Raw genomic sequence first — 14,056 nt, forward strand, 5'->3', positions numbered from 1 at the left:
TTAGACTATATACATGTTTTACATTTTCAATGTTAGGCAAGTTTCACCCCTTATTTTCATTTCTATTTAGTTGAACTACCTAGCTTTTGCTCAACCGAGTGACCATAATACCTTCACCCCGCGCCCCCCCTCCCCCCAACGGCTTTTCTGTCTCTTCTACATTTTCAATTTGTCATACTCTTTCCAGACTGTTCCATCAGGTGCAGATTGAATTGAACGTATCTGCTATTTAGCATCCTTTGATAGTTCCCTATTTCTTCACAACTGTATTTTTCCAGACATTCAAAGCCTGGAAAAGGCATCTATAGCTTTTGTTCTGTAGATGTAAAGAAATGGCCTCTGTAGAAAGATACATGGGTTCAAATTCTGGCTCTGTCTCTTACTAGTTGAGTGTCTTAAATTTCTCAATCTGCCAGTGCTTCAATTCCTGCATCTATAAAACAGGGCTAGTGGGACATCAACAGGGATTCGTTGTGACAATTAAATTGCTTTGCAATGTGAAGTGCATTGAACGAGATCTTGGATATGGTAAGTGCTGATTAAGTTTTAGAGATCATTAATAGTAGCTTCCATTATTACCTGTCTTGTAATACTAAAAAAGTTACAGAACCAAAAATCTTTGAACTATAAGAAAAACCAAAACCTTTGAACTACAGAAAAGATCTTGAAGTTTTCATTTTACGAATGATAAAAAGTCCCAGAGGGAATATGAGCTAAACATTTATAAAACTATGGATTGGTAGATGAAAAATCAGTCAGAGAAGAATATTAATGGACATAAAATTCTGTAAATTATAATATTGGGCTATTTTCCTCATATGCATATAGAATCTAAGCAACTAATAATATGACTTCATGAGGTTTCAAGTCTGAGAGGGGAATATATAAAAATCTGAGGATGCATAATATTATCTTCGAGTGTGCCTGATTTTCGACATCATATAGTAACCTTTATTGTTTTTTACTTAAAAAAATCCACCATTTCTTGTTCTGCATTTGAAGTTAATCAAGAGTTCATTCTATTGAATTTTTGATTGTTTATTGAAAATCTCTGTTCTGTGGCATAAATTAAGAGCAGTGTGTGCAAGTTTGTCACTTTTACTTGTATCTTATTTATATTCCAAGTTTAGGTGTGCATTGATCAGCTGCCATCACTATTTACCTTCTCTGCTAAGTTGTCAAGTTACTACCATCTGTTATTCCATATTCACATGCTCCAAAATGCTCTGATTATCCAAGACTTAAGCTGAGGTGCAGTGAATGGCTAGAGGACCCTACCCTTTCCATTCCAGGTTGCTAACTGTTGGGAGTCTGGCTGTTCAACGAAAGTTCAGCAAATGCTTGGCATATTACATTTCCTTGTTATTAAAAATTAATCCTCACTGATCACATTGGAGTTTTTCTTATAATAATATTATTCATCGACTGTGGTTGGAATGCAAAATAACATAATTATAATTCCTTTCTGTTTTTTAAAGAAGTAATCGGTTATGAAAAAAGGAGGAAAGCCTCCCAATGATGGATAGATAACATTTATAAAAATTTAATTTCTTAAAAGACAATAGACAAAAATAATATAGCTTGCAAGTATCTACTGTGTGTCTGCTACTTCATCTGTAATCCTATGACCATCCTGCAAGTTCAAGGATTATTACCATTATTCTAGAGACAAGGAACTCAAGCTGAGGGGTCAGTGATTTGAAATGGATTAGGGATTAAAGCTGGTATTTGCCAGAATCTCTGTTTATTTTCAGGTGTGCCTGACTCAAATTTTATTTTCTATCCATCGTGGCATACAGCCTCCACATATCTCACGTTACGTCAAAAATACCTAAGAATAAGATTTCATACCAAGTTGAGCTCAGGGTTATGAACATATTGATATTATACATTTCTTTCTACCATTTGCATCCTTATCATCAACAAACACAAAGCATTTTTATAACCTCTTTCTTATTTATTTAGTATTTTTCTTCTCTGTTTTTCTAGTATTTAATAGTTCCAAAATAAAAGCAACAACAAATTTTGTAGAAAGAAATTTGAAGTTGAAGTAATTTAGTGAGCATATGGCAATATGAACCCTTCTAGACTATGAGAAGTTATTACAAAAAAGGAATAAATAATTTTTAAAAAATTATGAACACCAGGAATACTCCTGTGGGTAGCATAAAATATTTCATTAAGTAGATTTTGAAATATGAAGAAAGCTGAAAAATAATAGGCATTGGAGTAATTCATAGAAAATGAAAATATCCATATACTAAAGCAAGGATAACTAGGCTTCAAACTTTACAATCTTGATTCCAGGTGTTCAAAACCTAACCTAACCTTTGAGTTACCTCAAAAAATTTATAATAATTATAAATAAGGTTTTGCAACTTTTAAAACATAAATAAGTTCCTTTAAATTTATTAAATTAATTATTCATCAATAAAAGAAAATAGTGCCAGGAAGGAAGAAATAAAGGGAGAATTAAAACTCTGTGTTGTGAGTTATATTAGATTTAGTAAAACATACTACAGAACCCCGTGTAATAGAATTAGGCTACCTTTGGTATGTTTAGAGATCAGGGTCAAGATTTTGACAACATAAAAGTAGGAGGCAACAGCCATAGGTGGTTTGGCTCAGTGGATAGAATGGGATGGAATGTCGGCCTGAAGTTGAAGGATCCCGAGTTAGATTCCTGTCAAGGGCACATGCCCAGGTTTTGGGCTCGATCCCCAGTAGGGGGTGTGCAGGAGACAGCCAATCAATGATTCTCTCTCATCATTGATGTTTCTATCTCTCTTTCCTTCTCCTTTCCCTTCTGAATTCAATAAAAATATTTTTAAAAATTAGGAGGCAACAATTCAGCATGTCTAAATCAGATTTTTTTTCCCCATAATCAGATGTTTTCGCCCATCTTTTGGAGGATGAGAATTTCATAGCACACTCAGGACAGGACTTTACTCAGTCTCAAGAGTTCTTGAGCTAAAGAAAGAAAGATATTTAAGTTAGTCTGTCTTCCGAGTCTAGCACAGTGCCTAGTGACAGAGTAGGCATTCCACAAATAGGGACTAAATGAATTAATGATTAGTGAACATCTATCATATGTCTGTCACTGTTCTAGAAATTGAGACAAATGAGAAAGATCGTCACTGACTACAAAGAGCTAATAGTCAACTCTAGGGCTAATAAAGAAACATCCCCCTACTCCAGGATAGGGGACTGTGGATAATGTCTATAGTTTGATATCAGGTAGTATGATTCCTCTAATTTTGTTCTTCTTTCTCAAGATTGTTGTGGCTCTTCAGGTTCTTTTGTGGCTCCATATAAAATTTTTGGGTTATTTGTTCTTTGAAATACACCATTAGTATCTTGATAGGAATTGTGTTGTTCTCTAAAATGGACATACGGATGGCCATCAGACATGTGAAAAGGTGCTCAATATCACCAATCATCAGAGAAATGCAAATTGAAACCACAATGAGATATCACCTCACACATATCAGAATGGCTATCATCAATTAGTCATCAAACAACAAGTGTTGGTGAGGATGTGGAGAAAAGGAAACCCTTCTGCACTGTGGATGGGGAGGCAGATTGGTGCAGCCACTGTGGAAAGCAGTATAGAGTTACCTCAAAAAGTTAAAAATGGACCTGCCTTATAACCCAGTGATTCCACTTCTGGGAATATATCCAAAGAAACCTGAAATATTAATTTGAAAGAATATATGCACCTTTGTGTTCAATGTAGCATTATTTACAATAGCCAAGATTTGGAAGCAGCCCAAATGGCTATCAAGAGATGAACGGATAAAAAAGCCTTGGGACATTTACACAATGGAATACTACTTAGCCATAAAAATGAAGGAAATCATACCTTTTGGGACAGCATGAATGAAAGTGGAGGGTATTAAGCTAAGTGAAATAAGTCAGAGAAGGACAAGTACAGTGCATTTTCACTTATATGTGAAATCTAATGAACATAATAAACTACCAAACAAAATAGAAACACACTCACAGAGCATAGACTGACAGCTGTCAGAGGGGAGTGAGTAGGGGGTTGAGTCAAAAAGGTGAAGGAGAAAAAAACTAAGATGGCGGCATAGGTAAACACCGGGAAATTGTCTCCTCACACAACAATTGAAAATTACCGCAAAGGACTGAGCAAACATCATCCAGAACAACAGAAAGGCTGGCTGAGTGTAAATTCTACAACTAGAAGGAAAGAAAAGCACGCTGAGAGCCAGAGGCTCTGTGGAGGTGAAGTGCAGAGGTACGGCGGCTCGCGCGCGCGAGGAAAGGGGGTGGCACCTGAGGACGCGGCTGTCTTTTTGAATCACAAGCTCCCGACTGCTCTGAACTCCGGTTCCGGGAAGTCTCTGGGGACCCAGGACTCATACGGGGAGAAGCTGGTCTGTCCGGCAGTGGGCGAACTTGAAGGCGGCTTTCCCTCAGAGGTGCTTGCAGCAATTAGCGGGTCACTGAGACCCGCGACTCCGGGCGGAGAATCAGCCATAGCTGCTTGCTCCGCCCTTTGATTCCCTGAGACCCCGCCCCACCCAGGCTGCGGCAGAGGCTTTTGCATGTGAATGTACCTAACTGCAGCCGAGCCAGGCAGACCCGGAACTTCCAAGAGAAGGCCCAAGGCCCCGCAGCGGCTTGCATTGCTTCACAGCTGAGCCTCTTCGTGGCTACTGCTGTGTGGCCTCAGGCAGAGGCTGAATTAGCACCTCCTTAGATCCAGGAGCCACTGTACCCAGTGGCCAGAGGGGGACCATCCAGACTGCAACTCCTCAGATCCGTAAGGGACACACTCAGGGAGCAGACTCAGTGAGCACCAAAGCCCCACTGAAGCAAGTCTTGCCCCAGAAGGGTGTCTTCAGCACAGAAGTTCTCCCACTTTAGACACAGCTGATTCTCACAGCCAATTGGCCTGGAGGTCAATTCCTCCCAGTGATTCTACAACAACCAAGGCACCAAGAGTGCACCAAGAGTGTCCACCCCAGGTAACTGGGGAGGCTGAGCTACTGGGCCCTACAGGACACCTGGCGCGCAGGGCCACTCTATCAACACAGGGAAGCTGCCAAAATGCGGAGACAAAGAAACAGGTCACAAATGGCAGAAATGGAGTAAAGCAAACGATTGGATATAGAGTTCAAGGCCACGTTTATAAGGTTTTTCAAGAATTTTATGGAAACCGCCGATAAATTTAATGAATCCCTCAATAAGTATAGTGAGACCATGGAGGACATGAAAAAGGACCAACTAGAAATTAAGCATACACTGACTGAAATAAAGAATAATTTACAGAGATCCAGCAGCAGACAAGAGGATCCCAAGAATCAAGTCAAAGATTTGAAATACAAAGAAACAAAAAATACCCAACCGAAAAAGAAAAAAGAAAAGAGATTCCAAAAATATGAAGATAGTGTAAGGAACCTCTGGGACAACTTCAAGCGTACCAACATCAGAATTATAGGGGTACCAGAAGGAGAGAGAGGGCAAGATATTGAAAACCTTTTTGAAGAAATAATGACAGAAAACTTCCCCTACCTGGTGAAAAAAATGGACTTACAAGTCCAGGAAGCGCAGAGAACCCCAAACAAAAGGAATCCAAGGAGGACCACACCAAGACACATCATAATTAAAATGCCAAGAGCAAAAGATAAAGAGAGAATCTTAAAAGCAGCAAGAGAAAGACAGTCAGTTACCTACAAGGGAGTACCCATACGACTGTCAGCTGATTTCTCAACAGAAACCATGCAGGCCAGAAGAGAGTGGCAAGAAATATTCAAAGTGATGAATAGCAAGAACCTGCAACCAAGATTACTTTATCCAGCAAAGCTATCATTCAGAATAGAAGGTCAGATAAAGAGCTTCACGGATAAGAAAAAGCTAAAGGAGTTCATCACCACCAAACCAGCATTATATGAAATGCTGAAAGGTATTCTTTAAGAAGAGGAAGAAGAAAAAGGAACTCTTACCATTTGCCACAGCATGGATGGAACTGGAGAGCGGATAAATACCACATGATCTCACTCATTTGTGGAATATAATGAACAACATAAACTGATGAACAAGGACTGATCCAGAGACGGAGAGGCATTGATTGGACTGTCGGGACTTGGAGGGAAGGTAGGGGAGGGTGGGGGTAAGGGGGAAAGATCAACCAAAGGACTTATATGCAAGCATATAGGCCTAATCAATGGACATGGACAACGGGGGGGGTGAGGGCATGAGCGGGGGGGGGGGGGGAGAGGGTAACGTGGGGACAAGGACACATATGTAATATCTTAATCAATAAAAAATATATTTAAAAAAAAAGGTGAAGGAATTAAGCAATAAATAAATAAATAAGACTATCATAAACTCATTGCAAATCCTACATTTTTGGACTGACTTGTGGGTCATACAGAAATTTAAAATTCAAGGTTGCAGTTTGCTTTCCAAACCCAAACAAAAAGGAGTAGAGTGGACTGCATATTTGTTTCCCCCCAGAATTTATATTTTGAAACCTAATTCCCAGTGTGATGGTATGGAGATGGTGAGGTGCTTAGATTATGAGCCCCGAGTAATGGAATTAGTGCCCTAAAAAAGAGACACCAGAGAACTCCCTCTTCCTTTCTGTCATGTGAAGATACAGCTGTCTATGAACAGGAAGCAGGCCATCACCAGACACCAGGCATTTATTGGTGCCTTGATCTTGGAGTTCCCCGCCTCCAGAACTGTGAGAAAAAAATGTTTGCTGTTTATGAGTCACCCCGCCTGTGATAATTTGTTACAGCAGCCTGAACTAACACAGTATTTATTACAGTTCCTTATACATAATGGTAGAAATAAAAGAAAGAAAATAAGAAAAGAATATATTCATATTTCACAGCATTAAATAATATGAAGATATATTACTTGTCAGAATGGATAGGAAGGGCAGTGAGTTCTGGCCAGACTTGAATAAGGAAGAATATCTGGGGAACTGAACTATATTGGATGAAGAAAATTGTACATATGTTGTTGACCAGTGGTTCTCAACCTTCTGGCCCTTTAAATACAGTTCCTCATGTTGTGACCCAACCATAAAATTATTTTTATTGCTAGTTCATAACTGTAATGTTGCTACTGTTATGAATCATAACGTAAATATCTGATATGCAGGATGGTCTTATGCGAACCCTGTGAAAGGGTCGTTCGACCACCAAAGGGGTTGCAACCCACAGGTTGAGAACCGCTGTTGTTGACAAACAGGTCTGTTCACTGATAAGAATACCCAATTTCAAGAAAATTGTGTCTGGGGAATTCTTCTTGTGAACTTGACCTAATGTGGAGTTGCTGGGTGAGTTTATGACCTATTTATGACCTAAACCTAGATGGCCAGTCCAAGTATTTGTGTTTCTGACATAACCTGAAGGGCTCTGGACTCTGATATAGGACCCATGTTCTATTACTGGGTCTGCTGGTATCACTCACTAGTGTATGCATTTGAACAAAACTTAAACTGGCCAGGATGCTAGGATACAGTATGGACTCTTTCTTTCCTCTTAGCTCTTTCCTCATTCTTTCTAGTTCATATTTTGAGTAAGAGCAAGAAAAAAGTGCTCATGGCAGGGTTGGCATGGTGAAGATGAGCAAATAATCTTTTGTCACTATTAAAGTCCTGTATTAGACAAGTCTCCCATATTGGTTTCCCCTTAGATTGACCTAACTACTGCTTAGCACCGGAGTAGTGTAAGGTACTGAATACACCTTTTTTTCTTCCATGTAGTGCTGTCAGAAGTTCAGTCTTGCTGTCCCTTGCAGAGTTGCTGGCCAGATTAGCACAGCACAGGGTAAAGATTACAAGTTCCTGTTCTGCTCCAAGCGTGAGTGATTTAATCATTCACTTCAGGTAAAGCAAAACACAATCTCAGTGGCAGCTGGTGGTGGTGCCGGGAATGCTCCCATTGACTTCCACTTAGAAAAATAGTTTTCCTTGGAGAGGGACTCCTTAATTACTCTTTGCCTCTGTCTAATAGGCCAGCTTCCTCATGACAGATTAAATTTACCATGTTCTGTTTCCATACCAGGTGACAATTTCTGAGTCACTCTGATTAGCTTTCTCCTTCTTTCTGCTGTGACCCTTCATTACCCCCTGTGGCCTTTCCTTCTGTTCCATTCACAGGTGCTTCAACTTGCTTTTCCTATAATTTTCATTTATATTCCCATTCTCCACCCCACCCCCCATCACTCCCCGCCCCCACCCCCCCTCGCCCGCCGCCATGGAGAGATATAGATGTTGTCCAGTAATTTATTTGACAGCTTCAAAGGACAAAAATAAACAAGCTCATTGAATATAATTTCTTCAAAAATATTTAATGTTAACAAATCTAAAACACTCTATCCTAGTACAACCTTTAAAATAGGAGAGAAATAAAAGTTGGGACTGAGCTGTTGGGTAGCTAAGAGTTAGTTAATACCCACTTAATTGGAGAAAGAAGAGTTTTAGAGAATAGTGTTTTATGAATATTAAATAAACTTCAGCTAAGAGTCTAGTAGCTGTTTACTCTGTCTACCGCCTTCCCATCTCTCGTTCCCATTTGGACTAACAGAACACAAAGCAACTGCATCTGACTTCTGCCTCTGACCCAAGTGGGATTTGGGGAGGTCATTAAACCTTTCAGAGCCTCATGTTCCTGATTATAGAGTGGGAAAGTTGGGATGAACAAGTTCTTGGCATGTCTCGCAGCAGAAGCATCTTATGAGTCTATGACATCTTTGAAGCTGAATATCCAGATCACAGTCCATGACTTGTCGCAAGAAGCCCCCAGTAGGCCATGACGTGAAAGATTTTGATATAGATCAGCCTTGAAGTAAAAGTAATTCATTCTTTAACAACAGATCAACAGTAGTAGAAAAGGCATGTCATGTTTTCATAATACTTTTTCCTTCTTGCATTCAGTGAACTCTCTACTACATAGTTCTTGGATTGTTTCTTATTTTATTCCACTTTCATGCTACAGTAGGCTCATAGTAAATTTCACATTATTTTACTTGCTCTCACAGTAATTTATCACATTGGGGAAAACTGCATCTAGCCTCAACAAATTAAAGCCAATTTTGATTTAATCATTTTCATTTGAACAGAAGCCATTATCATGGCAGGGTTAAGAATAAATTTGTTGTTTAGATTATTTGTGTTGAATAAATTTATTGGATTCCTTACCAAATTAATCTTGCCACTCTGGCCCTGATTTATTTATTAATGATTGAGGTCACTACCTGATATATGAACAAAAGCATCTGTATTAATTACAAGGCCTCTCATGAAAATTCCTGGTGTTTATTGTTTTACAGTAAAAGCATTGATGGTGATGAGTGTCAAGCAAGCCTCTAAATATTTATAGATTTGATTCATAAAAGTATCTGAAGTGTGGATTTTATAAAATTTGAGCTCTTGTAAGTGTGCTCATTATTATGTTTTATTCCTGCCCATAATAGTTATTGTCTGATGCCCAGAATTCAGTTGGGGTATACTGGATGTTGGAATGGATCTAGAGTAGATATAAATACTTACATTAATTGAGCACTTATTAGGTACCATTTGTTATGCTAAATGTTATTGGTGTATTAATGTATGGGATACTAACCGTAATCCTGTGATGGATGTATTTTTCTTATGCCCAATATATAAATGAGGAGACTGAGATACAGGTAAGTTAACTTGCATGAGGCCCATAGTCAGTAAATGAAGAGCCAGAATACACTGCTAGGCAACCTGGAAGTAGAGCCCTCTTTTTTAACCCTTCCACTCTGCTGACTCTGACCTAGATAACAATCCTACCTATACCATTATACCTCTCACTATGTGCCAAGAAATTTTCAAAGTTATACATAAATAAAAACCAATTCATTATGGCAACAACCTTAGAAGGAGATACTATTATTCTCTATTCTACAAATAAAAGAAGAGGCACAGAAAGTTTCATTAACTTGTCCAAGGTCACACACCAAGCAATGGAGCCAGAATTAGATGCATCTAGTTCACCTTCTGAGCCTGTGCCTTTAAATACTAAAATTTTCAATTTTTTCATTGAATACAAGTATTTTATCATTTACTAGTTGTATGTATTTTCTTAATGATTATAAAATATTTTTTCCACAAGGCTGCTATGACAGTTATTAAATCAGCAATGCTATATAAAAGGACTTGTGAAAGTACTGTATGGAATAAGAACATGAACTTGGAGATGTCTTGGTTCCAATCTTGGCACTTCCTCTTCCTAGTTAGGTGACCACAATGAGGTGTCTAGTCAACCTTTTCAGGGCTCAGCTTTTTTTTATGATAGATTTATTTAATGATAAATATTTATCCAAGTCTTCTCTAGTCCTGTGAATAAATACCATGTCTACACTGGTGAATCTTACTCTACAGTTTTTTTCTGGACCATTCCTCTGAACTCCAAAGCATATGTACAACTGCAACTCAACATCTCTGATTGAATGTCTAATGGTCATATCAAATGGAACATTTATATTCTGAGCTCTTTACCAAATGTACTTCTTCCCTATAACTGCCCCTCTTTACCACCATCTGACACTGGCTTCTTTCTCACCTTCCTTATTTAATAAATGGCTTTTACATACTCAGGCCAAAACACATAGAAAGCTTTTCTTGACTCTTCTCTTTCCTTCACCTCTGGTACTAATGAGCAAATTTTCTTCTATTGATCGTCAACATACATATTGCCTCCAAAGACCATCTCCAATATTACCATCCTTGTCCAAATGATACCAGGATGCAGTGTTCAGGTCCGAGTTCATTGTCTCATAAAATTGAAGAATGAGTTGATGGACAGAGTTAACCGAAAGTGAAAGCAAAGTTTATTGAGAGAAAGACAGACTCCCTCTAGCAGGGAGGAGGCCCAAGTGGGTTGCCAACAAAGCACTCTGTCTAGGGGTATATATATATATACACACATAGATATAGATTAGATAGATATAGATATAGATATAGATATAGATATATAGGTAATATGATATATATGTATATATATATATATTATGCTAATTAGACCAGGAGAGCTTCTGGACAAAGCCATGGTGGCGGGGCCAAGGCAGAGGCGGTTAGGGTTGATTAGGCCAGCAGGGGAGGGCAATTGGGGGCAAGCAGACCAGCAGGAGGGGGACAGTTGAGGGTGAGCAGGCCAGCAGGGTGGGCAGTTAGGGGTGAACAGGCGGGCAGGCAGAATGGTTAGGGGTGATTAAGCAAGCAGGCAGGTGAGCGGTTAGGAGCCAGTGGTCCTGGATTGTGAGAGGGATGTCCAATTGCCAGTTTAGGCCCGATCCTGAAGGGATCCCTCAGCAGTCAGACATACCCCCAGGGGTCCCAGATTGGAGAGGGTGCAGGCCAGACTGAGGGACACCGCCCCCCCTCCCCCGTGCCACTAGAATATATAGAGAGAGTGGCCAGATTATTATGACCACCTGACATTTGTAGGCAAATTAGCTATAATTTTGTGCTGAAGTTGCTAGAGGGCCAGACCATTATAAATAGGGAAACAGGTTGTTTACCATGACAGTAGAAGTGATTTTTTTTTCTGAAGATATGGGTAAACAATGCGATTTAACAGCCTTTGAACGTGGGTTATATTTGAACATGAGTGGCCAGATTATTATGACCACCCCATCAGTATTACATCGGGCCACCTTTTGCCTTCAATACTGCGGTGATTCTTCTTGGCATTGACTCTATGAGATGTTGAAAGGTGATGCAAGGAATCTGACACCATGCCTGATGAATAGCACTGTCCAGTTCTGTGAGATTTGATGGTTGTGGAACCAGCTGCTTGATGACTCTTTTAACTTCGTCCCACAAATGCTCAATTGGATTGAGATTTGGTGATTGTGGGGGCCACCTAAGCAAGGTACAGTCTCCCTCATGTTCTTGAAACCACTCCTGCACAATACGAGCACCATGGCATGGCACATTGTCTTGTTGGAAGAAGCCATCTCCATTGGGATACACCATCAACATGAAAGGATGAACTTGATCAGCAACGATACTTAGGTATGTTGTGCTCTTCAGATGTTGTTCCACACAAATTAAAGGGCTCAAATCATGCCAGGAAAACATGCCGCAAACCATAACACTGCCCCCACCAGCTTGAAGGGTTGTACTCATGCATGTGGGGTGGATGCTTTCATGCTGTTTCCGCCAAATTCTCACTCTGCCATCTGCATGATGCAACTGGAAACGTGATTCATCGGACCACATGACTTTTTTCCAATGCTCAACTGTCCAATCCTTGTGTTCCTGTGTGAATTAGAGACGTTTTATCTTGGTAACTGCAGACAACAAAGGTGTTCGAACAGGCCTTGGGCTTCCATATCCCATACGATGCAGTGTACGGCTAATTTGCCTACAAACGTCAGGTGGTCATAATAATCTGCCACTCAGTATATATATCCCATGTTCAAAGGCTGTTAAATCGCGTTGTTTACCCATATCTTCAGAAAAAAATCACTTCTGCTGTTGTGGTAAACAACCTGCTTCCCTATTTATAATAGTCTGGCCCTCTGGCAACTTCAACACAAAATTATAGCTAATTTGCCTACAAACGTCAGGTGGTCATAATAATCTGGCCACTCAGTGTGTATATGCCCTGCTGGCTTCTGATTGGTTCTTCTGCGGAAGCTCTCTGCATAGGGTGGAGGAAGCTCTCTGTATATAAGGGTAGAGGAAGCTCTCTGTTTAGAGGTGTTGGTTCTTCCCTGCCCCAGCAACTCCCACTTAGCTGGATTGTCACCCAGCCAGGTTGCCTTGGTAACTAGTCAGCACACTACAACTTGTTATTCTTAAACTTCCCTATTTTCCTTTCATCCTGTGGTCCCATCTCTAACTATCTAACCCTCTTCTATCTCCTTACAGTCATTCTTCTAACTAGTCTTTTTCTTGTTACTATTAACCTTTTGAAAATGTCGTTTTCTTCATCAAACTTGGACCAAATTCCTTTCCTATATGGCCTTCCATGATCTGAACCCTGTGTCTCTATTCAACCTCATCTACCTTGCTCATCCTATTCTAGCCAGATTGATCTTCGTTTTGCTCAAACATAAAGTTTGTTTATTTTTCATGGCTTTTTGCCTTTTGTTCTCTTTCCTTTGATATTTGCCAGGCTAGTTTCTTAAAGTCATTCCTGTCTATTTCAAGTGTTCCTATCTCAAAGAAATTCTTCTTGAAGTGTTCACTATATTCAAGATCTCCAAGGTCCTAAGCTTCCCATCCCATCATTTTCAATTTTTCTTCTTATCATTAACCATTATTGAACATTATTTTATTTATTTATTTATTTATTTATCCTCACCCAAAAATATTTAAAAAAAAATGATTTTAGAGAGAGAGAAAGAGAGAAACATTGATGTGAGCAAGAAATATTGATGAGTTGCCGCTTGTACACACCCCAATCAGGATCAAACCTGCAACCTAGGTATGTGCCCTGACTGGGAATTGCACCTGCAACCTTTTGGTATACAGAATGATACTCCAACCAACTGAGCCACCCAATTAGGGCACCTTATTTTATACATTTATTTTTCTTATATATATATATTTATAAGCTATCTGAGGTTCTGGCCTTTGTCATGTTCATTGCTGCTTTTGTAGTAACTAGAACACAGGCAATCAGAATATATTTGTTAATTTGCATGAATTCCTTATAAGGTCTAGTATAATAATTCAATGTTTTGGGCCCATGATGATTGCATAGGCTATAGGCTGTCTAGAGGGTGAAAGCGCCATTCCACATATCCAGTGCTCCTAGAGTACTCTTTCATTTGCCAACTTGCACAGATTCTCTAGGCTCATTTGTGATTAGTAATTCTGTTTTTATTCATGGGTTGGCTATCTTCTGGACTTCCAATTTCTGGCTGTGTTTTCTGGCTTCCACTCCCATTTGTTCATGGCCTATCAAAAGCTGATGAAAACCAACCTTTTGGATGTGGCCCCAGACCTCCTACCTGGAGTATTGATTACTCTCACAGGCAGTTCCTGCAAGAATTGCCAGATCTTGTGTATATCTTGAATTACTAATCCTTTGAC

This window comes from Myotis myotis, unplaced genomic scaffold, assembly GCF_014108235.1.
Source record: "Myotis myotis isolate mMyoMyo1 unplaced genomic scaffold, mMyoMyo1.p scaffold_m19_p_2, whole genome shotgun sequence".
NCBI classification, from domain to species: Eukaryota; Metazoa; Chordata; class Mammalia; order Chiroptera; family Vespertilionidae; genus Myotis; species Myotis myotis.